General features: G+C 38.1%; 2 long non-coding RNA genes across 2 annotated transcripts; one reads left to right on the top strand and one right to left on the bottom strand.

Moving 5' to 3' along the window:
- Positions 1-1,232: 1,232 nt before the first annotated feature.
- LOC140324935 (uncharacterized) lies at positions 1,233-3,987 on the top strand. The gene is made up of 2 exons (XR_011919596.1): positions 1,233-1,480; positions 3,634-3,987. It is a non-coding gene; the product is annotated as an uncharacterized lncRNA (long non-coding RNA).
- A 7,385-nt stretch (positions 3,988-11,372) lies between these two features.
- LOC140324936 (uncharacterized) lies at positions 11,373-24,811 on the bottom strand. Its single transcript, XR_011919597.1, has 3 exons — positions 24,753-24,811; positions 14,391-14,481; positions 11,373-11,769 (listed from the first exon to the last, which is right to left on the bottom strand). It is a non-coding gene; the product is annotated as an uncharacterized lncRNA (long non-coding RNA).
- Positions 24,812-25,246: the final 435 nt, after the last annotated feature.

The following is a 25,246-nucleotide window of genomic DNA, read 5'->3' as shown; positions in this document are numbered from 1 at the left end:
TACCTAAAACATCTTTTTATATTATCGAGAAAACATGTAAAAATAACATAAAAATAATATCTGGTAAGTTTTACAGCATTGATAGAACTTCCTGAAAATAGAAAGATTTACAGAACATGATGGTCACAATGACATTTTTGTGGTGCGGCAGCAAGTGGGAGTGAAGGTACAGTCATATCTGTTATGATAAATGCTAATTCTAACCCAATTGCTAACTTTATCTGCTTCACTGAGCCACAGATACTCACAGATTCCCACAGTATTTAATGCAGATAGGGAGGAGTATTAGAATCCATACTGGACATTGATAATGAACAGACAAATATTCTGCATTGCAGAACTCAGTGGTTCTAATCAGGTTTATAGGTTAAACAATTGAGGCGTTTTCCATTGCAGCCAAAAAAGCAAAGATTAAGCTTCATTTGTTGTTGTGGGTCAGGTCCAGTAAAACAAAACTTAAAAACAGCAAACACAGCTGCAGAAACTTTTGGTCTGATCATTTGATTTTACTTTTTTTGTCTCATCTTTTTGAAACTAAGAAAATGTGAGGCATGTATGGGCATATTTTTATATGTCAATCCATTTTAATTCCTGATTGTTGAACCATTGGGACAGTCATTTTTTGTTTGTTTTCATGAAATTTGAGTCTACTTGTTTGCTTTTTTATGTGTTTTTGTAGCATAGGTATTTAATTGTATGAAAAAAAAATTTGATTGAATAAAAAACAAAAAATGAACATAAAAGCTATCAAAAAAAATTACTTGACACAGTGATTCAATCCTTCAGTGCTAAACCAATACATGTTCATCTTCACAAAAAATGTTTTCATTGCCAATCTTTATTTAAAGAGTATCTACCACTCTCAATAGTGATCAATTGACCAACATCCTTTTCTAAATCCCTCAGTTGGAATGAGTATGCGGATTACCCTGCCCATATATAGATTACATACTTGTTCCAGGTGTGACCCATACATTTCCTAATTCAGAAGGTGGTCCATAATATTACAGGTATTAAAATAACTATTAAAGGAGAAGCAAGAAAAGTTCTTCATTTCAGAGTACTGCATGATGTTTATACTTCTACATTATCTTTTTTAGTTTTCTTTTTTTTTTCTGTCATACTTTTTATTTTCATTATTTCTTTGTTTTTTATTTTCTTTTTTTTTCTGTTTATTTTAAGTAATGGTTTTGCTTTCTCTGGTCTTCAGATTCTTTTGCTTTCTCCTTTTTTCCCTTTCTTTTTGTCTCTGTCTCTATTTTATTCAAGTGATTTTTTTTATCTATCTATCTATACCTTTTCTTGTAGAGCATTAAAAATACACATGTATGTAAAGACCAAACACGTAGGCGTGTATAGAAAGAGAAAGGATGGAGTTAATCCCCGAGAATTTGGCCAACAATGGAGAAATCAACTCTGATTGACCTTAATTCCTACCCAGAATGCATTGCAGCCAGTCATTTGTGCAGCGCGCTGAAAGGTATGTTAGAATTTTTGTATGCATATAATACTGTTTGTTTGATGAACTGAGCAAGACCTAAACCTTCTATGGTTCTACAGAACCAGGGGTTTCTCCCCAGGTTTCTAGAAGTTCCTTGAGCAATGTTTGCTGCTCAGGTCCGTATAAAAGACAATCTTTTTGGCTATCTGTAAGGGAGACATTCTTTCTACTGACCACCACACGAATATACTGTAAACTGGGAATACAGTCATTATAAAACTGCTTTCTTCATGTTAAAAAGGTCCAGAAACACTGCTATAGAGGCACAGATAGCAATGAAAAATCCACCCCAAGTTCATCAGCTGGCTGTACATTATTATTACACAGTATTTATATAGCGCCATCATATTATGCAGCGCTGTACAAAGTCCATAGTCGTGTCACTAACTGTCCCTCAAAGGAGCTCACAATCTAATGTCCCTACTATAGGCATATGTCATTAATATAGTCTAAGATCAATTTAGGGGAAGCCAATTACCTTACCTGCACATTTTTGGGATGTGGGAGGAAACCCACGCATGGGGGGACACAGGGAGAACCTGCAAACTCCACGCAGATAGTGTCCTGGCTGGGACTCGAACCTAGGACCTAGCGTTGCAAAAGCCGGAGTGCTAACCCGAGCCACTGTGCTGCCCATACATTTTTTTCTTGCGTGCCCTAAAAACTACGGAAATCAGAAAGACTTGATTATGCAAGCAGTGACTTAAGCCAGAAGTCAATGTCTGGCCCTTCCCATTTTTACTAATTGATTTGTAAATGTCATAGACAGGTTTAACATGGACAATCGTTAGCAAACATTAGATTAATCAAAAACATTCACTCCAACAAATATCTATTAAAAAAATGAGCATTGAACATTGATCAGAAATGCTTGTTGCTTGTTCAAATAAAACCACTCGAGTTCTGATATTATTCATGTGTCCTTCCAAAAAAACAGCAGTCAGTGGAAGTGCATCTGGCCACTTACTATAACTATGTCTTAAAAAGTTTTAAAAGTCCCAGTTGGTTACATGTGCACTATTTTTTGGGTGGTGGATCAGGATGGCAGATGAGTACAGAAAGGACACTTAAAGAATGCTCATTGTCCCTACTGTAGGTCAACCTATTACCTTAACTAGTATGGCCAAACTTTATGAGCCCTTTATTTAAAATGATCATCTTTGGCTTTATATTAATTGTATGACCGACCAGTTTGGTAAACTGATTTCACCTCGGCGGGGACGTGATTGCTGGAGGATGCTTCCTTTTCTTCACACACTGATAGTGGGAAGAGGTGCAGGAAGACAGAGATAGGAAAGATATAGCAATGGGAGTGTGGGAGAATCCAGACAGTACAGAGCAGAATCGGGGAGGGAAAGTGCATTGAGGAATCAGACAAAGAAAGGGTAGACTGTATTCATATGTAAACTGTCATGAAAAGCTTTCTAAAGAAGCTATGGAAACGTCCTCTCATCTTAGATTGGTAGTGAGTCATTCGCCTTTATCTAACATGGGTTTCCCCCCTCTAACATTCCTCCACACTGAAAGCTTCTAAAACATCACAAAGAATCAGAATGAAACCAGAGAAAGGAGAAAGAATTAACCTCTGACGGGCCAGCCCTGGAATATATAGAAAGGCCTTCTATAGGCATCAATGGCCTTGTGTAGCCATGGACTCTTCTTCTAGTGCGAGTGGTGCACATCTCCGGAAACTGCTGGAATAAAGCACTGCTTAGCTGTCATATATACCTAAATATAACGGAACAAAACAATAAAAAAAAAAAAAATAAAAATATATATATAAAAAAATATATATATATATTCTTAAGGTGTAAGGATGTGCAATTTTTGATTTTGAGTTTTGTTTTTTCTAAAAAATGTTTGCAGGTTTTCCTAAAATTTGTCATAATGCATTGGAGTAAATGGGGAATATAACATGTAACTTTAATATGGTTTTTGGTGAAAATTTCTCACCAGCAAAATTAGTATTTTGGTAAAATTGGTAGTTTTTGTAGGACAAAAATATTCAAAAATACTATCTTTTATATTATTATAAAAATATATAGTTATTATTTATTTGTGAATTTATAACATTTTATTTCTTTATAAAAGCTTTACATTTTTGATTGCTCTTTTTGTATCTTATTCTAAAGGGCCTGTGTTTGCACCATTATGCTTGCTTCCTGTTTAAAATCTATGTGAAGGGAAATCCTGCTTGAAGCAAGTCAACTGCGGGTCAGAAAGAAGGCAGCTGCAAGTCAAATGCATTAGCCAGTGTGTTTTGAATCATCACAAAAGCATCTAAAATAAATTGTAAATTGGAGCTACTGACAGTTAAAAACCCAAAGAAATATACAATATATATGTGTATTATTGCCATTGAAAATATTAGGGTTTCTAAATATTGGTGTTGTAGCACTCAACAACATTGTTCTTTCTAGTTAAAGAGAATCTGTTGTCATTGTTAGCAAAGGCCATTTAAAATAAATATATATAATTAAAACATGGTACTGTTCTCTTTTTTTTTTTTTTAATAGAAACATTGAGAGGATATAATTTCTGCAAGTATGCAAAATTTTATATATGTGTGTGTGTGTCTGTTTAACACATCTCGGCAATGCATGCACATTTCACCTAGCTTTCTGTCATTAAAGACACTGCAAATACAAAAGAATACCAAAAGTTGATTATGCTCCTAACTTCCTTTTGGAGTTGCCAACTTTGTTTCTGCTGCACTGAAATCCCAACCAGCGTTGTCAGCTCTACCTTTGTACTCATCTGATAGACTGCAAAACTCTTCTGTAACATAAGAGGGAAGCTATTTTATGTACAGCGCTGTATATTATGTTAGTGCTAACATGTTAGTGCTATATAAATACTGTTTATTAATAAAAATAATAATAATATTAATAATAATGATAATACTAATAAAGCGTTTGTGGTGTAGAAAATAGAACTTAGTAATGCAAGTCTAGGCTGATGTGGTGACACTCCCTCAATGGCTATATCCATGATGGCCTGGGCTTGCAAAAAGTAGGTTGAATGACACTTAATGGACTGGCGGGTAATGGCGCAGTGGAGAGATGCATGTTTTTTTTTTTTTTTATTTGTCTCTTTACATTTGAATCCAAATTAGAAATCTGCTTTTAACATTTGGTTTAATTGAACTTTAGTCACATACAAAAGCATCATTTATTACAGTCATGTCTCTGACTTAATATTACCCTGCTGGCATTACTTGCACAGAAGTACAGAGACTGGAATAAAGGGGCAAGCCAGACCTTGCAGCATGCAGATACGCAGACAGGGATCATGCTGACAGGAGGAAAATGCAGAGTAAGCAAATATGATGACTTTTAACTCTGTGGTCATTATCCTATCCACAGGTTGCAGGCAGGAAGGTGACACCATTGTCTTCCTGATCTCTAACAAGTAACATGTTGTCACCCCTCCTGCCTGGCAGAGGTTTGTAAATTACATAGGAGTCTAGACAGATTTACATATTATTACAATTATCTATTAAGCTGTTTGGGATTGTTCATCTTTAACATTTACTCTTTTTATAACAATGAAAGTGTTTTAGAAATGTTTACAAAATTACTCTAAGAAACTTTTTTTTCAGTCCATGGGTATCATTAAATATGGGATGGAAGACTTTCCTGCCAGCATTTACAATTACGCATCAGATGTATATCTGTCCCACACCCACTCCGGCTGGCACAGAGCCGCGTCTTTTACTCTCCATCACCCTGACATGTCATGTAAACAGTCTGATGGAAGTGAGCACTCCAGGGTCAGACTAGATATAGCTCTACAGAATGATGTGAGCGTAGGAGAATATTATAATTATTTCATTTTAATACATACTTCTTGTTTGATATCATCTATATGAGGATGGATCATCTCATTTTGCAGCGGGGATGATGGAGCAATGCAGTGAATAGTGTTGTCACTTGTAGCAAGTCTCAGTAGATATAAAAGTCATAAAATGTTGTTGCCATTGAAATGTAGAATTAGAAATAAACAGAAAGGGTTTTTACTTGGTTAAAACTTAATTTATGGAATTATTAGCAATAATTATATATAATATTCGATACTTCTAACGTGTATGTATTATGAGTGGATTTTACCTCCATTTTTGTGTAACAACGGTAATATCACAAATAATTTCTTTTTCATTGAAAGTATGACTGTATATGAAAAAATTCTTCTGATTATGTTGGATATATTGTTTATTTCATTGTATTATATTACAATTATTTATATATGAGAAATTACATGCTAAATTAGACTGATATTTTCCCACTATATAAACACACCAAGACCGCATGCAAAAAAGTACACAGCTACCCCTGAGGAAGCCCACAAAGGCCGAAACGCGTCGGCTATTCAGGCTGTTTGGAACCAAAAAAATCAACTGCTACTACAGATTTTTGCATTGGCCTTGAGCTGTTTTGCCATCTTTTGCTGTTAATAAGCAAGTAGGTAATCTATGTCTAGAATACATTTATAATAATCAAACAATAAGATCATGAAAACTATAGTCCTGTTGTAATAGTTTTGCACACTGAGCATTGTACTATTACACTACTTTGTAATTGTATGAAATATACATAAAAAATGTGCCTAAAAAAACGTTTCTGTTTATTTCTTATTCTAATTTCTCTACAAAATTAAGGTTGGCAAGTATCCTATTTTAGATAAATTTCATGCTCTATACATATACCACTCCACTATCATTCTCCTTATCCTCATTTTAATTGTCATTGCAATATGCAGCATGTAATCAGTTAATAGTAGGGACTTGATAATATATTAGGATTATCAGGGACTTGCCCTGATAATAGCTTCTTGGAGCCCCAGTACGGAAGGCATAAAGTGTGAAGAAATGAACAAATCCAACCAGTACATGTGATGATAGAAAGCCTGCAAATAGGAAGAAAAATGATGCAGAATGTCCTGGACTCAAAGGAAGTGGATTTAATGATACTGGCCATCAGAGTGAGGACATCTAGTGGAAAGAAAATTTATTGCACCAAAAGCTTTTTTTTATGGTCCTAATTTTGCTCCAGTTCTGCTTTAACCATAAGTCCTGTGCACATTAGATTTCTGTTGCTGGAAAGAATCTTTTGTGATCGCTTCCATTGACAGGAGAACAAATGAGCACTATACAGACAGCATTCTTCAGAGAGGGAAGGATGAGTGAAGGGCACCCCACTGTGTCCTCCTCTATAGGAAAGTACAGCAGTCATCTCACGTTTATTGTTCATTGATCCCCCAGGGAGAATTGAAGGATGTTGTACACATGCTAGATTTTTACCCAAGAGAGTCATGATCGTTTGGCCCTAGTGACAATAATCTAGGATCTGTAAGTAGCTTTACTTTATCCAAGAATAAAAAAACTTTGACAATGTCTTTCCTTCCAAATAAAACCCATTAACTTTACATTTGTTCCTGGCCAGCATACCGGTAATGATTATTACAGCCTCTGCCAAATGTTCAGGTTTTACCACGCTTGGACAACCTTGGAGTTTATTCACCATGACCTTACAAACATGACCTGCGCCAATCAAGGGGTTAAGTGACAACTTTTGAATCAAAAGCCCATCCGGAAACTGGGCCCACACACACCTAATCCACTTAATTAAACACGCATGGTCTGTGAACCAGGGAAACAATTTCTCCTGTGTCCTGGGATGGCAGGGATGCTGCAGATGAACCCAACTTTCCCTCCCTGGCTGATCTTACAGATTGCTGTATTGTGCTTGCCTGACTGCTAACTTGAATCCAGTGTCTGCTATTTACGCTTGTTTTGGAAGGAATAATGTTTAGAAAACATTTTTAGGCAGCAAGTTTATTTGGTGCCCTTCAAATTTGCTGAAGTCATCGGACAACTCATAGACATCAGACACGGTCCTGGAGAAACTCTCAATTTTCGTAGCACTTTACAAGTCCATAGTCATACTAATTACTGTCCCTATAAGGGGTTCACAATATTATGTCGCTACCATGCTCCAATAAATAAAATCCTGGTGTTTGTGTGCAAAACACAAAAAAAATGCACTAGGGTGCTAAAGGTCCTCATGTCCTTGACTTCCCCCCAGGGCATAATGCTTTGGACTGGGCACTGGGTCATCTTGACCTACCTGGCCAAAGCCAAGGGGATTCTTTTCTTCTTGGGCTAGCCATGACCAACCCACTGGGTTGGGAGATCCCCTAAAACAATAATGGGGCACAACCAAACTTAAGGCCAGGTAGCTCTCAAAGAACATAAGAGCTGGCCCTGAAGGTACCAACACTCCCAATTCAAATGTGCAAAAACACACTAGTGATAAACAACACACATCATAGTCATAAGTCAATACCTCAATCTAAGGCCAATTTCTGAAAGGGAGCCAATGACCCTAACTGCATGTTTTTGGAATGTGGTAGGAACAACAAAGGGAAAAGCTACAAACTCCATATAGATAGTGTCCTGACTAAGATTCGAAAGTTGGACCCCAGTGCTACAAAGCCACTGAGCCACCGTGCAAGCCAAACATTTGCTTGTACCAACACCCCCAAAAACATGCAGTTAGGTTATTTGCCCCCCCCCCCCCCCCCAAATTGACCTTAGACTGTATTATTGACATATGACTATGATAGGGACATTATATTGTGAGCCCCTTTGGGGGACAGCTAGTGATATGACTGTGGACTTTGTAAAGTGCTGTGTAATATGTCAACACTATTTAAATACAAGATAATAATAACAATAATTATTGATTATAAAAGATTTTTTAATTGATGGACTGAAGGTTGCAACTACTTTTGAGAAGTGCAGCATAAAGCCGTAGCAGGAACACTCCATCGTTCTTGCAGTAAAGTAAAATCAAGTTAGGTACGGCTTTACATTACCTTCCAGACCACCTTCAAACCCCACACAAGCAGCACAACCATTACTAAAGCTCTTTTAGTCTGCACGAGCCAGAAATAATCCACATCCCTAAAGACAGCACCACCCTTGTAGAGTCCATCCAGATCCCATCAGTGACAGGAGTGTGATAAAGAACAGAGCTGTACTCCATCCCAGGCACTCTGCAAATACACAAATTTCAAGCAAGGCTTTATATGGAGCTTTAAAGATTTCATGGACTCACAAGGTGTTGTTCACCCTGTGCAGCACTCCTGAGATTGCTGATAGACACCCAACGTGAGGTCTGCAATGAGCCTGTAGTGGCCTTCATTGCAAGTTTGATTTTTTCCCAGGCCACAGTCGGGAATTGTCATAATTTGCGTGACGGCAGCCTGCTGTCCTCTGTGACCTCTTCTAAAAAGATCTCCAGGGACCGTACGACAACCAGACAGATATCACGTTGTCACCACCTGCTTCTGAATCTAGTACAGTGAAGACTGAGGACAGGATAAAAATATGTTAGAACACCCTTCATATGTCACCTTATGTAGGGAAGGACAGACTGCATGTCACATCGCTCTTCCTGCCTGTATGCCTCCCATCTGTCCCTAATTTAAGGGACCTCTTTTTCAAGCCTAAATCCCGTCGTCCTCCTAAATTGTTCCTCTTTTTGGGTGGATATTTACATTACATCTCTATGACAAACATATCAATAAACTTTTAAAAAATGTTATTTTACATTAAATCTTAATTTAACCTCTAAATGATTTACTCTACCCTAACTTCTAAAATTGGAAGGTTTATGTCTCTGTCATCCTCTGGTAACAGGAAAAGACTCCAAGTCACATTCTCCCTCTTGTCTGTGTCACCCTGTGCTGGAAGGGACTAACTCCATGTAACATAGCTCCTCCTGTTATATCACCCTGTGCTAGGAGGGACTGACTTCATGTAACATAGCTCCTCTTGTCTATATCATCCTGTGCTAGGAGGGACAGACTCCATTTCCCCCACCTCCTAGATTGTAAGCCCTTTGGGGCGGGGTCCTCTACTCCTCCTGTGCCACTATCTGTATTCGTATGTTTTTTGCAACCTCTATTTAATGTACAGCGCTGCGTAATATGTTGGCGCTATATAAATCCTGCTTAATAATATTATTAATAATAAAAATGTAACATAGCTCCTCCTTTCTCTGTTACCCTGTGCTAGTAGGAACAGACTGCATGTAACAAATACCCTCTATATGTGTCACCTTGTGCTAGGAAGGACAGACTCCATGTAATAGCTCCTCTTGTCTGTGTCACCCTGTGCTAGGAAGGACAGACTCCAAGTAACATAGCTCTTCTTGTCTATGTCACCCTGTGCTAGGTGGGACAGACTCCATGTAACATAGCTCTTCTTGTCTATGTCACCCTGTGCTAGGTGGGACAGACTCCATGTAACATAGCTCTTCTTGTCTATGTCACCCTGTGCTAGGAAGGACAGATTCCATGTAACATAGCTCTTCCTGTATATGTTACCCTGTGCTAGGAGGGACAGACTCCATGTAACATAGCTCTTCCTGTATATGTTACCCTGTGCGACTCCATGTAACATAGCTCTTCTTGTTTATGTCACCCTGTGCTAGGATGGACAGACTCCATGTATCATAACTCTTCTTGTCTATGTCACCCTGTTCAAGGAAGGACAGACTCCATGTAACATAGCTCTTCTTGTTTATGTCACCCTGTGCTAGGATGAACAGACTCCATGTAACATAGCTCCTCCTATATGTGCCATCCTGATGTGGAAGGGACAGATTCCATGTTACGTAGCTCCTCCAGCCTTTGTTCATGTTCATAATAAGATCTAATATATCAATAGATTGGGCCTGATTTATCAAAGCTCTCCAAGGCTGGGGAAAATACACTATCATCAGTGAACCAGGGTGATCCAGTAAACCTGGAATAAATCTCATCCAGGATTGAAAACATTTGCTAACAAATAGCAATATATACGGTGATTTTAGAGCTCTCAGGTTGATATTGCTGTATGTGCTCCTTCTGGAAGAATTCATCCTCTTTATTTGTCCTGTGAACCATTTTGACCAGTAAGAGATTTATAGTCTCTACTGTGTATAGCGGTCCCCCAACATCACCCCCCTCCCCTCTCTAAAGCAAAGAACAGCGCTCTGTGTCCAGTGCTCATTTGTTCAACAGGAAAGATTGTTTCCAGTGACAATAATCTGACATCTATCCAATGTCTGTACAGGGATTAAGTTTAAACTTTTTATCATATTCTATTACAGACATGTTTAATTAACTCATCTCAGAATATTATGTTATTTGTGTGATTTTTAATGCACCTAAAACACTTTGGTATTCCTGGTTTTCAGTAAATTGCTTACTACAATTTTGCATATGGAAAATATTAAGTTTTTAAACATGGGTTATCTACATGCCTTAAAGATGAACTCTATATTTTAATCACATATACAGAGTTTCCAGTGCTGAAATTATTGAGTCTCATTTGCCTTCTAATTTCTGGTCTACATGAATCATCAAGCCCTCTCTTCCCAAGCCTCACTGTCCTCAGACCACCCCTATCATCTATTGGAAGTGAGTTATGTAATGCCAGCCTCATGTGTGGATGATATCATGCTTGGTTTTCATTCTAATGTGCTCTTTCCAGGAACCTCCATTCCTCTTCCTTGAAATGCTGCTATAGTTTTGGTGTGACTACCACCGCATCATTTTTATTTGGTAATGTAGGTTCTGGTACAAAGGCATGCAACGCCTGTTCACATCCTTTCACAGACACGCAAAAAGACTATAGTGTAAAGATGTGGTTAAATAAATCGTCATAAAAGAAAGATAATTACTCAGAAATTAAGAATTTACTTTAGCAATTATTATATATATAATAACATATATATTAGAATGGGGATATGGAATTGAGAGGGGGCATGATACCGGGAACTGGAATTCAGCTTTGAATCAATGAGAAAGGAAATCTCTACGATGAGACACAGACTGCAGAAAAAAATGCCAATGGTTTTAACCACTGTCTACCCCATCCAAAAAGAAAAAAACACAAATTTTGGCTTAGGATAAATTCATTAGCATAACAAAGAACATGGCATATTTCCCTTAAGTGAAGTATGACTGTATCATGGTGTTTTCATCTAGTGCATGAATCTCACGCAGTGATTAATCTCTGATAATGGGGACACTCAGTATTTCTGTTTCCTGTGTGATGTGTGTAAATCCCGGCAGATTTGTGATCTGAAATGTGAGGATGCCGGGTCACATTCTCAGGCCTCTCTATTCACCCTCTGCATAGAAAACCAAAACTTCCCATTCGGCATATTTCTGAATCATTCTCTGGCTGTTCAGTTGTTTCAGCGGCTTGAATAGTTCTGTGAATCAACAATGAAATCCTAATTTGTAATACAGACTTTATACAACTGGCCTACATTTATGTATCCCTTAAAACATATTTTGGCAAAGTTCCATTTTTTTTCCATTCCATAGATGAATTAGTACAAATCATGTCTGGGATATATATACACTTGCGGCATGCCCTGAATATAAATGGTGTAGCTCTCTACATGACCTGGTAAGAATGCTTCTCTTGTTGTTTGTTACCAGTGCTCTATTAATGCATGGGCAGGGAAGTAAATATGAAGTAGTGGAGTTTTTAACTTTTGCAAGTGTGAAAAAGTAAGCACTTTATATATTTACATAGGTAAACTGGGTGTTCTTGTGTAATTTTCAGTTTCTGATGATGTTCTACAGAATATCTCCCATCATGTTCTTCCATGTGAGCATGCACTTTGATATATGTGTACACTTGCATACATTTTGGAACATAGCTTATCTTTTAGACTGCTATGTGGGTTTATTGGAAGGATATTCCTGCTGGGCACCTGTTGTCAAATGTAACCTGGTGTCATCTTTTATGTGCCTGCGACTAATCTTGACCTTAAACATGATCTTTAATTTTCTTCTTTCACTCTTTCAGATCAATGTTAAACTTCGGAAAATGGGACCAAACCAAAACATCTCTTTATTCTTCAGGAATGCACATGTAAGGTTGGCAGGTAGGCCAACACTTCTGCCGGCATCATTAAGGTTAAAAGGTGGAACCAGTGAGTGCTGCTGGGTACAAGGAGATCAACCCTCATGAAAATACTGTTTTTCTTTTGACCTTCACATGAAGACCTCTAGTGAATGTAATGAAAGTTAGAAGGTCCAAGCAGTGGAAAGTCAAAGATTCACAATCTACTGTTAAATCTATGTCTATTGATAATATAATCTATTTCAGTGGTTCACTGTTTGCTTAAACTTGTCTTTGCAATGAGAAGGACATGTCTAAGGGAAGGTAAAACTATATGTGGAGCATTCCAGCAAAGAGATCCCTATGGCACATAAAGCCTGCCAGGGATAAGCTGTAGGGAATACAAATGCTCTTATGACATCAATGATGGGCCCCTATTCTTCCCAGCCATCTCCATTGATTAAACTTTGTTCCTTCATCTAAAACCATCAATGGGGCTTCATTTTTCCCACCTACAATAATAATGAAGGTTCATTCATCCATTGATACCAATGATGAGAGACCAATCCTTGATGCAGAGGCATTTATTACATTGACCTGACCTAGGTGGCATTTTTTTTCTCCACCAGCTGCAGTCCTCACAGGTATAGCATCATTGCAAAAAAAAAAAAAAAAAAAAAAAATTATTTTATTCCAAAACCATCCTATAAATCTTTCCCCATATGGAGACCCTGTGGATTCAGCAGTATAGACAACATACACACTAAATATATGTCACATAACAAGTTGTATCCGCTGCTCTTCCCAATATATAAAAGAGAAACTGGGTTTCCTTTATATTGAATCACACAGCCTGCAGACCTCCTGTAGTGTCAGTAGTAAATACCGACCCAATGCACAGGTTCTATGTGTCCTTTGGGACAAACAGCGTGTGACCCCATAGCAGTAGGTCAGGGGGCCGCTGCAGGATCAGCTTGTAAAAGCTGTGCATTAGCTGTTAATTGAATATTCAGAAGTAACAATCATAGATTCCATTTTTTGTGTGTGTAGGAATGTAACCTTACCACTTAGCAAATGGCAAAGCTGTATAATTGTTTTGCAGGCCAGATTAATGCCTCTCTTGCTATTCTAATATATACACATAAAAGCTAAGTTTGGAGTCAAAGTGTCTGCTATGTAAGCTGATGTTAAAGTGTATGTCCAAGCATTACCTACTTTTACCCACCCAAAACAGCTTTTATTACTCCCTTCATCTTCATTAGGCTTGTAAAATTCTTACAAAGCAAGTAGATCTTATTGACTTATTCACACACCCTCCCCAGAACTACATTTCCCAAGAGCTATTTCCCTACACCTGGTATGTGAATAAACTTTGAGAAACAAGACAGCACTGTATGGCTGCTAAAAAAACAATGATGTATATCGAATGAGAAAGAGAAGAGTAGAGGGGATAGGCAAGACAACGCTGACGAACGCTTGTCAGGATGTCAGCACTGTGTTGTCAGCTCAAACAGTAGGTTAGGGGCATAGTATATTTCTAGAAGACTGAAGCCTATTAAAGGGATAAAACATGGGTAAATGTGCACATATTGGAGATAAGTACTAAATATGTATTTGATATTTTGCATTACCATACACATTGACCAACTGTGCAATAAGTGGGTCAGCAGCATAGGGGTTTCAGAATTGTCTTACTTTTGCTTTTGTGCATTTATATTCACAGCAGGATTAAATCAGTCACAGGAGTAAAAATAGAAATAATATTAAAGTAAAGAGAGGGATCAGGGTGAACCCATGTATTGTTTTATGTAATTAGAAGAGAAAACTAAAGCCCATGGCATTGCTGTTGCCTATATTTATTCACAGCTTATGGTGGTGGTAGATTTTACTCTGACTTTTGTAGATTTAGTACATTTCCCGAAGAACATTGGCCACTGGTATTATGAGGAGCTGATCACATTAAAAATATGACCCATTTACCTTTAACATGCTGCAGGGTAGCCATTGTTTGAAGTGGTGATAGTTCACATCTCGTTCACAAGACTGCCAATGCCCCTCTCAACTCCAAAACCTAGAATGAATTTCGGGAAGGTTTGTTCTTTAGCCCAAACTATCATTTGAAAAATACATAATCATCAAAATAACACAGACAAAACTAACAAAAAAGTATTTCAAGTAGGCAACATGAGATAAGTAGGATTTGGCTTGTTTGGATGATAATCTGTGGTTTTATTAATTACGATGATTGTTTATGTTTTCAGTTTAATCTTGCTTTGTTATTATTCTCCTCTTTTTTTTTTAGTGAGCGCATATGTTTCCGTTTATTCATCAAAGTCCAGAATCTGGCCCCAAATCCCAGAGCCCAAGGCAAACTGTCCACAACTTCTACCGACATGCCTAAATTCTTTCTCATGATTTTTTAATCGTGTGTCCTTTCTGTTTCCTTATTATTTGTAAAGCTGTCCACTGAATTGGGTTAATAGGTCGTTCATTACAAACACGCTCTGTTAGTGTTTACAAATAGATTAGAATGCTGAACTTTATCATTAGAATCTGAAATGGTCCCTTAGCCAGGAAGTTTTTGATGTTAGACAATATTTTTATGCTCCAAAGAGCTCTTTATATCTGCCAATTTTTAGGATCACATCCTGCTAGACTTAGCAGTGGCAGCAATACATCAAACCAATTCATCGGGGAGGAGTGTCAGGAGTAGACTGAGGACATTTTAATGCTAGGATCAGGAGAAAGTGGGTGGGAAATTTGTACTTTTTTCTAGGTGTAAAAGTTGAACTTTTCCTTCTACTTTGCAGCATTGTACAGGTTCTTCTCCTATACTAAAATTAGTGACTTTGATTACACTATATGCTATAAGCTCTCACAGTCATAAGAAGCAGCAGCAAGTTAGAAAGCTCCCCTTGTTTCCCGGCTAGAGGACATCTAGCTTCATCTAAGTCTTTTCTCGCCATCCTGATGCTCCCTGACCTGCCTTTTTTATTCATTGGATTTCACTTCTTTCTGGCTACCTGCTTTGAGGATCAGTTTGTTTGATTATTACTTTGGACTGAGGCTAGGTTTAGTCACTTACACCACAGTGCTGGTTCTTAAAGAACCAGCATCTGGAGATTTGATAGCAGGCCACAGGCAGCAGTACTTTACCCCTCATTGTTCCCCTGTTCATTCTCTATGGGGCTCCCACAGGTAGAAGAAATTTGTAGCGTCTTCCCAAGGCAACAATTCACTGGTATGAGGAAGTGATAACTGCACTGCAACCTCAATGTTTCAACGTAGCCATCTCACAAAAAATAAATACAAATAAAAGTCCATATCCTAGGATTCTACCCCACTATATATAATAGCATCCTACCTTATGATTATAGCTGTCTTTTCCTTTTTAAAAGACATGTTGATAGTAGGGTGACATGATTGCACAGATTGCTCAGCACTATTGTCTTTGCAGCACTAGGTCCCAGGTTCAAATCTCAGCCACGCCACTATCTGCATGGAGTTTGCATGTTCTCCCTGTATTTCTGTGGGTTTTCTACCATATTCCAAATACATGCAGTTAAGATGATTTTCTGCCTCTAGTAATTGTCTTTTTACTGTGTTAATGGCATTATAGTAGGGCCATTAGATCGTAAGCCCCTTAGAAGGACAGTAAAGGTGCGTACACACTTCCAATTTTTATCGTTCAAAACGAACGACGAACGATCGATTGGGCAAAAAATCGTTCGTAAAAAAGTAACCAACGACGCCGACGAACGAGGAAAGTAGTTGGAAACGAACGACCGGACCGGCGGATCGGATTGGACGACGATCGTTGAACATCGTTCGTGTGTACGGTCGTTCGTTGATCGTCCATGATCTGAGCATGCGTAATGAACGAATGTTCGTTCACTTTCCTGTCGTGCACATAATTCCTCTATCGCTCAAACGATCGTATCTATTGTGTGTACAATATCTACGAACGATCGTGTCGTTATCTCTATGTGCAGGATCGGTGCTATACGATCGTTCGTAGATATCGTGCAGGATCGTTCGTCATTCGTTTTCCAATGATAATAATTGGAAGTGTGTACATAGCTTTAGTGACATGACTATGGATGGAAATTGCTGCTTAATTTGTTGGTGGTCTTCCATGGCTCACTCCTACCTTCTATTCATTTAAAGGCCTATCTTTTCAAACTTACCTACCTGTCTTCTTTTGTCCCTTAAACCCTCACTACTTACCCATCATTCCTTATCCCCCTTCCTAGTGTGTGGTATTTTCCCCACCTCCTAGATTGTAAGCTCTTCTGGGCAGGATCCCCACCTCTTCTTGTGTCGCTGTCTGTAAATGTCGGTCATTTGAAACCACTATTTAATGTACAGCGCTGCATAATATGTTGGCGCTATATAAATATTGTTTAATAATACTATTCATATTGGTGCTATAAAAATACAGGACAATGAATGGTATTCACTTATCTATGAGTAGGTTATCCCTGTGACGATAGGCAAAATAAAAATGGCTTACCAAGTCAACTCCCCTCCTAACCCCATTGATTGGACAATAAAAGATCAGCAGTGCTGTGATAAAGTCAACTCTGTGTTTTTTTTGTAGGGAAGGTTAATTTTTACTGCTATTTGCTGCTACTCTCTGATTGCTAATGAATGGGTAAGCATGAAAGCAAATATGCAGACAGATTTAGATATCTATACTGGATATTGGAAATGTATACAAAATATCAAACGTTTATATCTTACATGTTAAAATATATTATATATTGAAAATAAATTTGGATTATGTTAGTTTTATTTATAACTAATACAAGTATATGTTTTTAAATATTTCATTGTGCCTCTTTGTATCTAGAATTAGTAGTCCTATATAAGGGTATTTACCCAGCTGATGTACTTATTTGGGTAATAAAAATAGAAGAAAAACATAAATTAATGAACATAAAGGACTTTACTATTAACAAGAGACATTTGGCAACTTTTTTCTGAACATTGCTGAGCTGACACATTCGTCAGATCTCTTCTATCTCCTCTCGCCTCGCGCAAGCCATTCTTGCTAAGGTCAAGAAACGACTTAATGGCACAAGTGATTATAAAAGCAGACATTGGACTAAACAATCCAGGGTACTTCATACAAGAATGGAGACAGTTGTATCTACAAGGACGGATTTAGCCTTTATGGCGCCTTCAACCACCTTCTGAACCTTTCTGAGTTATGTTGTAGAAATTTCTATTGCAGAATCCCTTTAGCCCAATATTTTGAATTTAAAGGTATCTATTCTTTTCACTTTAGGATGTCATATAAAAATATATCAAATCCTATTAAAGTCTCATAAAAGATTTTAACATGTTATCTCAAAACTGTATCTCAATCTTTTTTTAAATATAAAGTTTGGAATAAATAATATCAGACAATCAATGAACGTCTTATGCCATAAAAGTCCTTTATCAGCTGCTTCCTTGTTATGTTATGAAGTTGCAAAAAAAGCAATAACTGTCTCTACTCCAGTAGACAATATTACATCAATCTGTTGGGGGTAGGAAGTCCATTTCCTCAGTCTCCTCTCCTCTAGTAATCAGACTGAAACACTGTAACAAGGTGAGAGGTTGCAGAAGAGACTGATCTGTGCCTGAAATTTGTGAACAATGCCAAGAACTACCCAGAATGTCATAATTGTGTCATCTCTGAGCAGCCCACTTGGTGCCGAAAGCAAATGCTGGAAAGTTGGCTCCAATCTCCAGGAGAGAAAAGCAGAGAAAGGCATTGTCAGGGAAGTAGTATGGTCTCTGTTGAAAGTAATAAATACCTGATCTAACATTTAGGTACATTTTAAGGTAACCAAATAACATTGAAATCTTCTAATAACCATGTTTTGATAAAAAGGTAAGAGTACTGACGGTGAGGTTGTGGTGCAGTTATTGCTTCTGCACATCCCTGAACTCCTTCCTCAGGTGAGACACTACATGTAACCACTCATACATGACAGCCAATTCAAAATCAAGATGGGAAACATTGAACAGTTCACTATTCGGCTTTGCCCACTGTAAAATGTGCAAATGCTGGTAGAGCAGTGTGGCCAACCAAGAGGCTGGCAAGGTGCCAGCTGGTAAGAGCTGCATGGGAGCATGTTCTGGAGCAAATTTAAACATATCCTTAGGTATGCCCTCACATTACATGCAGTAGTTTTGCTAAAACTTAAGGCATTTGTGCAGAGATTGTACACTGTATAGTCAGATGTACATTTTTTTGTACCTGACATTGGTTGCACAATTAGAAATTTCACAAAATGACCTGATTGTAGACATTTCCTGTTTTAGAAGCAACAACATGAATTATTCTTCATGTTTATTTTTTGAAGGGGATTTTAATCTTGTTAACACAGTTTGACTTCAATCTGATTGAAAACAGAGCTTCAGATGTGGACACACTGAATAATTTGTTGGCCTTTTCAGAGAGCCCAGGGGTCACTGACCCCCTTGTCCTGTCCTAATCTGTACATACAAAACCTATCACACATTCATCATGTATCTGAACCACCACAGCTGCGTTGCACTTCACCTGAAAATCAGTCTGTCTGGATATACACAGCCAGATTGATGTCCATGCTCCCTATTTACTTACTCTGACTTTGGTGCCTTTGAACTTTGTGGTGGTAGTGCATTTATTACTTTACATGAAGGAGCCTATGTATAGAAGGATTCAGAATGCTCTTCTCCTGAAACCCTAGGTTTAGGTGTAATGTAGTTTTAGAAGTAGGCATGAAAAGTTAGATTTGTATTGATGAACTTTTGTGTTTTTATAAGCCACTTAGAGACTTAAGTGTAGAGTCCAGTTGAAAAATAAATATCCACATTGTCATCTGCCACAAAGACCTCAGCTTTCGATTGCTACTAAAATTTTTCACTTTGATTGACCACTCATCCTATACCCCAAATGTGGCTTTTAGTATCTTTTACTTATTCCCCACATTGGAACAACACCTACATGAAAAGAGTTTTGATTGTGATACTATATTAATAGTTAAATAGATGAGGTGGAAAAATGGGGCCTGATTTAATATTCTCCAAGACTATACTTCCGCTCAGTTAAGTTGCTATTGTATTGATTTTAGTAAGAACCCATGTATTCTTGTTTGTATCCCCCATTATTCTATTCTTATTTCTTTTTTTACACATATTTTTATATTTGTTAAATAAAAATACAATTTCAAAAAAAGTTCTCCAAGACTGGAGAAGATGGACTAGCATTGGAGAATCCGTTATGGAGGGATTCAGAATGCCCTGACCCCCTTTGAAACATAGTAGGAACATGAGACATTTTCATCAAATATAATTCACATTGATTGACCACTCACTCTTTGCTCCAAACCCGTCCTTCAGTTTCTTCAGTCTACCTATTCCCCAAATTGGAACAACACCTACAGGGCAAGTTTTGATTCTGATTTTATAGTGGTAGATGAGTTGGAGATATGGTTACAGGATTAGTCAGTATGCAATGATACGTTGAATTAACCTACAACTGCAAACAGTTTTGAAGACATACAGAGTGGGGAAAGATTATAAATGTAAAGGCTCATTTTGATTAGCACTGTTTTCCTGTGTTTGACATACATGTGGAATGCTCAAATACAGGCCAGCAAAATCATGTAAACTTGACCTGGTCCGTACATACAGCAGTTTAAAGGCTGTGTTTGACCTGCTTTGTGTTGTGATTATCTGTTTTATTTTTTGAGTCGACCTGCCCTTTTGGGGTGCATTGACCTGCAAGGAAAGAAGGTCAAGTGCAGCCTTTTCTTATCAAACATCATGTTTGCAATTCAAAACTATGCATTTGCATTTGAGTGGCTAACACCACTCTAGAAAATAACACCCATCCACATGAGCCTAAAGGTTTTTATTGTTTATTCGTACACCAACCACATTGTCAACAAGACAAGAAAGTCGGGTGTACGGGATCTTTGCAGGCCATGATCTGTTTGCTTGGGCTGGTCATTGTCACTCAGCATCTTATCTGTTTATAGGTACATTTTAGATTGAGATTTTAGGTTTTTCATTTCCTGTATGCTACTTAACACCCTATAATTTACTAATATATAAACCCCTTAAATTCATGTGGGGGCACTGGGTTTTCCCCTGACAAAGGTTCGTGGCAGGATGTGAGGTATTTACGAGCCACAGTTTCTGTCTTGTTTTTTGCAGAGGTTGATGCATACTCCTCCTCTGTCACCACAGGAAAAGACTGGCACGAGCAGCTGCCCTTAACTCTAATGGTGCAATTATAAAAAAAGGTATCTGATTCTCGCTAAGAATAACAACAACCTCATTGTCTGTGGTCTTATTTCAGAATATTTATTTACTCTCAAGCAACTAACTTCTGTCTTCACATAGGTCTTGATATTGGGGTTGTGACAAAATATCTCCTCTTCACAACATGAACCCAGCTAGAACATCACATGAACAATGACAGATTGTTGAGGGTGGCGATCTGAGGAAGAGGGCAGACTTGTGAGGAGTTGTTTAACAATCACTCCAGAACAGCCTTAAAGTTGTGATTTGTGAATGACATCTAATTTTTAAAAATGTTACACCTGTCTCTACATTTACCTTTTAATTGGCACACCCTAGAAAAAAATCATGGTGCTATGAAGGATAAATTTACATTTGGGGATGCATTTAAAATTATGCCTCCTGGTAGTTCCTGGTATGGCCTAGTTTTCTTCTGTGTGGTTGGTTCTCAAGGGTGTTTGTTTAAACAAGAAAGATTTTCCCAACCATTTTGTGTTGTTTTCTTCTAAAATTTTCAATACCCAAGTGGTCCTTTCACCATAAACCAAATGTGTACATTTGCAAAATGGAAATGTGCATGTTTGTAAAACCATCTACAGTACATCTATCTTTTTCATGTAGTGTTGCTTGAATATGCCTTTGTTTACGAGGGGGTGCTCAGAAGTTCCTGGCTTTGCCCAGAAAGAAGAGAGCCAGAGTTATGAAGTAACACATTTATTCAACATTTTTCCCCCTAAGACTGATGCACTTGGTACAGCGCAGTTGCAGCTTTTTTAGACTTTTCAAATAAAAGTAATTTGGTTGGGCCGCAAACCAGCTCTCAGCAGCATCTTTGACGCCAGAAATGTCCTCAAAACGTTACCCATTCAGGTGTTTCTCCAAATTCCGGAAGAGATAATAGTCCGAAGGGGCCAGGTCAGGTGAGGAGGGGGGATGGTGGACCAATTGGAAACCCAGGGTGTTCAATTTGGCAGCTACAAAGTTGGACGTGTGCACAGGTGCATTGTCCTGCAAAAAAAGGATCCCTTTGGTCAACTTTCCATGGTGTTTCGTCTTAATTGCCTCCTTCAGCTGGTCCAGGAGGTTAGCATAATACTGTCCGGTGATACTAGAGCCCTGAGGTAGGTAGTTCACTGTGATTGTGTCCATGACTGACTATGACGCCGATTTCTGGGTATGGAATATCTTCGGTCGCGAGGACCCGCTGTGGCGCCATTCCTTTGACTGTTCTTTAGTTTCAGGATCATAGATGTGGAGCCAGGTTTCATCTCCAGTCACTAACCTAGCCAAAAAGTACTGTGCAGCTTCAAAATGGGCCAAAACGGCTTTGGATGCTTCAACTCGTTCTTCTGAATACTGTTCTGAAAGGGTGGAGGTGATAACAAACCTAACACGCTCCTATGAGATGTCAAGTATCTGGGGTATCTTTTTGCGGGTATTTGCTGGTCCTGAATAACTAGCTGATGGACAGCATTGCAGGTTGCCGGGTCAGTTGAGGTTGGGGGTGCCCACTGTGGGGCTCATCTTCAAAAGTGAAATGGCCAGTCTTGAAACAAGATATCCGGGTTTTGACAGTGCTGTAGGAAGGACACTTTTCCCCCAGTGTTTGTGACATCTCAGTGTGAATGTCCTTTGTTGACTTTCCCTGGAGAAACAAAAACGTCATGACGGCCCGTAACTCCAACAACGTGAAACTTGCTTGTGCCTCTGCTATCACAGCTTCTCACTAAAAGAAAAAAGAGTTTTAAGAATTGCAAAGACCTGATATTCGCACAGTTACATACTAAGATATTAGGCTGTCATATGCCCCCACACTCATTTTTCTATTTCATCTGGAAGGGGGCAAAGCCAGGAACTTCTCAGCACCCCCTCGTAGTTCAAGCAAAATTTGGCAGAGGTAAACTTTTGGCCTCAGTCGAAGCCAAACTAAATTGTTTGCATTGAAAGCCCTTAAAAATACACAGAAGGTATAGATTAGCAAATGTGCCTTAAAGGTTTTCCCAATAGATTAAGCAGTCCAAAATAAACTTTTTATTTACAAGACTGATTAACCAAAAATACTGGATATAAAGTGTAGTGTCAAAGATTTTTGATTGGTCAGGTCAGAAGTTTTCCCTCAATCATACAAGTATTTAATGGTACAAGTCTGAGATTTTTCCCTACATTTCTGTTTGATTAAAATTTTGAGCACATGTACACAGGCATATGTTTATTAACTGAGAAATAGATCAAGTAAAAATCTTGTGATTTCCATTGATTACAAAAAAATTATGGTAAACACTCTGTTGTGCAAAGGTTGAAGTAAACGTATATCAAACCTCATATTGATCTCAGTTCAGGTTAAGCTAGCTTTAAATCGACACTAAGAAGATGTTATTGTCATCTGTTGTACCGGATGCATGTGAGGTTAACACTTTTCCATCAAGGTGTTATTCAGGACACAATAAGGTTTTTCAATGAACTTACCAACCTTAACTGGAAAATGAAAATGAAGAATGCAAAGTCTAAACTTGACCTGTGACTTTGAGACAACCTTACCTGGGTGATCTTTTGGTTCTTCCAACTTCTTGTGAGGAAGGCATACATATATAAGATTCTTGCTCAATCTCTCCAATAGTGGTGATTGTAGACCATTATTCACTTATGCCTAGAGTAATTTTTAGAAAAAACATGTAAATCCACTTTTCCCAATCCCATGAAAAGTGGGAAAATCCAATGGAAATGAAATCTCATTGTTGCTATTGAGTTCATGTACCAAGTTTACTATGGTGGTCTCCTAAATGACATAGCTCTTAAGTAACAATAATGTTCCTCTAGTAGCAGAAAGTACTCTATGGTAACTATAATGCACAAATGTGTTAGACCAGTTGAAGATGCATTAACTTACATTGATATTTTACAGTTTTCTTTTACATAATAAAAAATTCATACCCTTTCATGCCAATTTAAAGTATGCTTGTCATAAACTGGGCAATTCAAGATAGTTTATGCACATGTGACTGTAACTTTCAGTGAAAACATACATGAAAATTATGTGTAGATGCAGAGTTGAAGGACATTTTACAATTGTATTTTAATATGTAAGAACCAGTAGATTTTTTTAACACTCATCTCCAGCCAAAACATGTTTTTATGGTTAGAATAGACAAGTCCTATGGACAAACTGATAGCATTTTTTTTCTGACCCCACTGAGAAGTTTACCTTCATTTCCTCTCCATTACTTCTACTAATATCATGACTGCTTTGGGTCTTTTATAAACTGCAAATCTAAAAACTTTCAACATCACCTTCTTTTTTGTCTTCGTTTTGTCTGACATAATAGTTGCCTACAATTTCCCGTATGTCCCTCATCCGCAATGTTCTCCTTCTCCCTGTCCCTTTCTTCAACTTTCTCCATTCTGCAATGTTATCATCACAAGTCTTTCTTTCAAAAAGACATGACATGCAATATTCTCCTCAACATTAATTCTAAAAAACTTGATTTTGCTTCATTGACTCTTTGGAACATCTCTTAATTTGTCCATCCACTTGATTTTTCACATCATACCTAAAAATAAAAGAAGTTGTAACACTTCTGGTGTAACCCTTCTCCGTTTTATTTAAAACAGAAAAACATGTGGTTGGCCTTTATATTTTTTGCACACCTAAATCTTTATTGGGTTTAAGTAACAAATGTAACAAGAAAATTCACAGTTGACATACTCAAATTGTCAATAAATATTAACAAAATTGTTAAAAAGAAACACATAAAGTGGACAAACAAAAAGAAAATAAAACAAAACTGAATACATTTGCAGTAGCATGACCAAGTCATCTGCTACACAATACACATACTTCCTGCCATAACAGAATAAGGCTAATATCACACTGGTACACACTGGGGGCTACATGTAGTGTCTCCCTGCGGTGACTCATGGAGAATGAATAGGGGCCACACAGAGAGGTACTAGTACCACTCACTGCTGCCAGCTGTCACATGTGCAGATGCCGGTTCTTTTTGAATAAGTGCTGTTATGCAAGTGTGTAAAGCAGAAGTAAACTGAAAAAAAAAAACTCACTCGGTTGATTCCTCTGGAGGTTCCCTGGTTCAGGTCCAGAGCTTGCACTGATATTACACTGTGCAGGCACATGATCGGGTGACGTAGATGGGGAAAAAAAAAGCATGCCAATCTCACTGCGTGTGTCTGCGTGCCCGGTGACAGGCATGCCCGGTAACAGGCATGCTCAGAAGGTGCAGTCAGAAGCCTCCTGGGATCCATGATGTATGTATCCTGGGAGGCTCTGCATTTCCATTCTGTGGGGGGGCTTTACCCCTTTTCTTTTTCAAAAGAAAAGTTTTTAAACAGCTTCGCCCAAAAAAGAAGGTACTCTTTACCTTATATAAAATGGTTCTCTACCTTTTTATGTGGGTTAAAAATTTAGCTTAGGTCTGCTTTAGGCGCCTGGCAAAGTGCCAGCCATGGGGAGCTGTGGGAAATCAGAGGCAGGTGTGAACCTGCTCTAAACCTTGATAATAGATAAAAAGGAAAATAAAAGGGAAACACAGAAAACT

Source organism: Pyxicephalus adspersus, chromosome 2 (assembly GCF_032062135.1).
Source record: "Pyxicephalus adspersus chromosome 2, UCB_Pads_2.0, whole genome shotgun sequence".
NCBI classification, from domain to species: domain Eukaryota; kingdom Metazoa; phylum Chordata; class Amphibia; order Anura; family Pyxicephalidae; genus Pyxicephalus; species Pyxicephalus adspersus.
The sequence above is the reverse complement of the archived record's forward strand: the minus strand, read 5'-3'. Positions and strand labels throughout refer to the sequence as shown.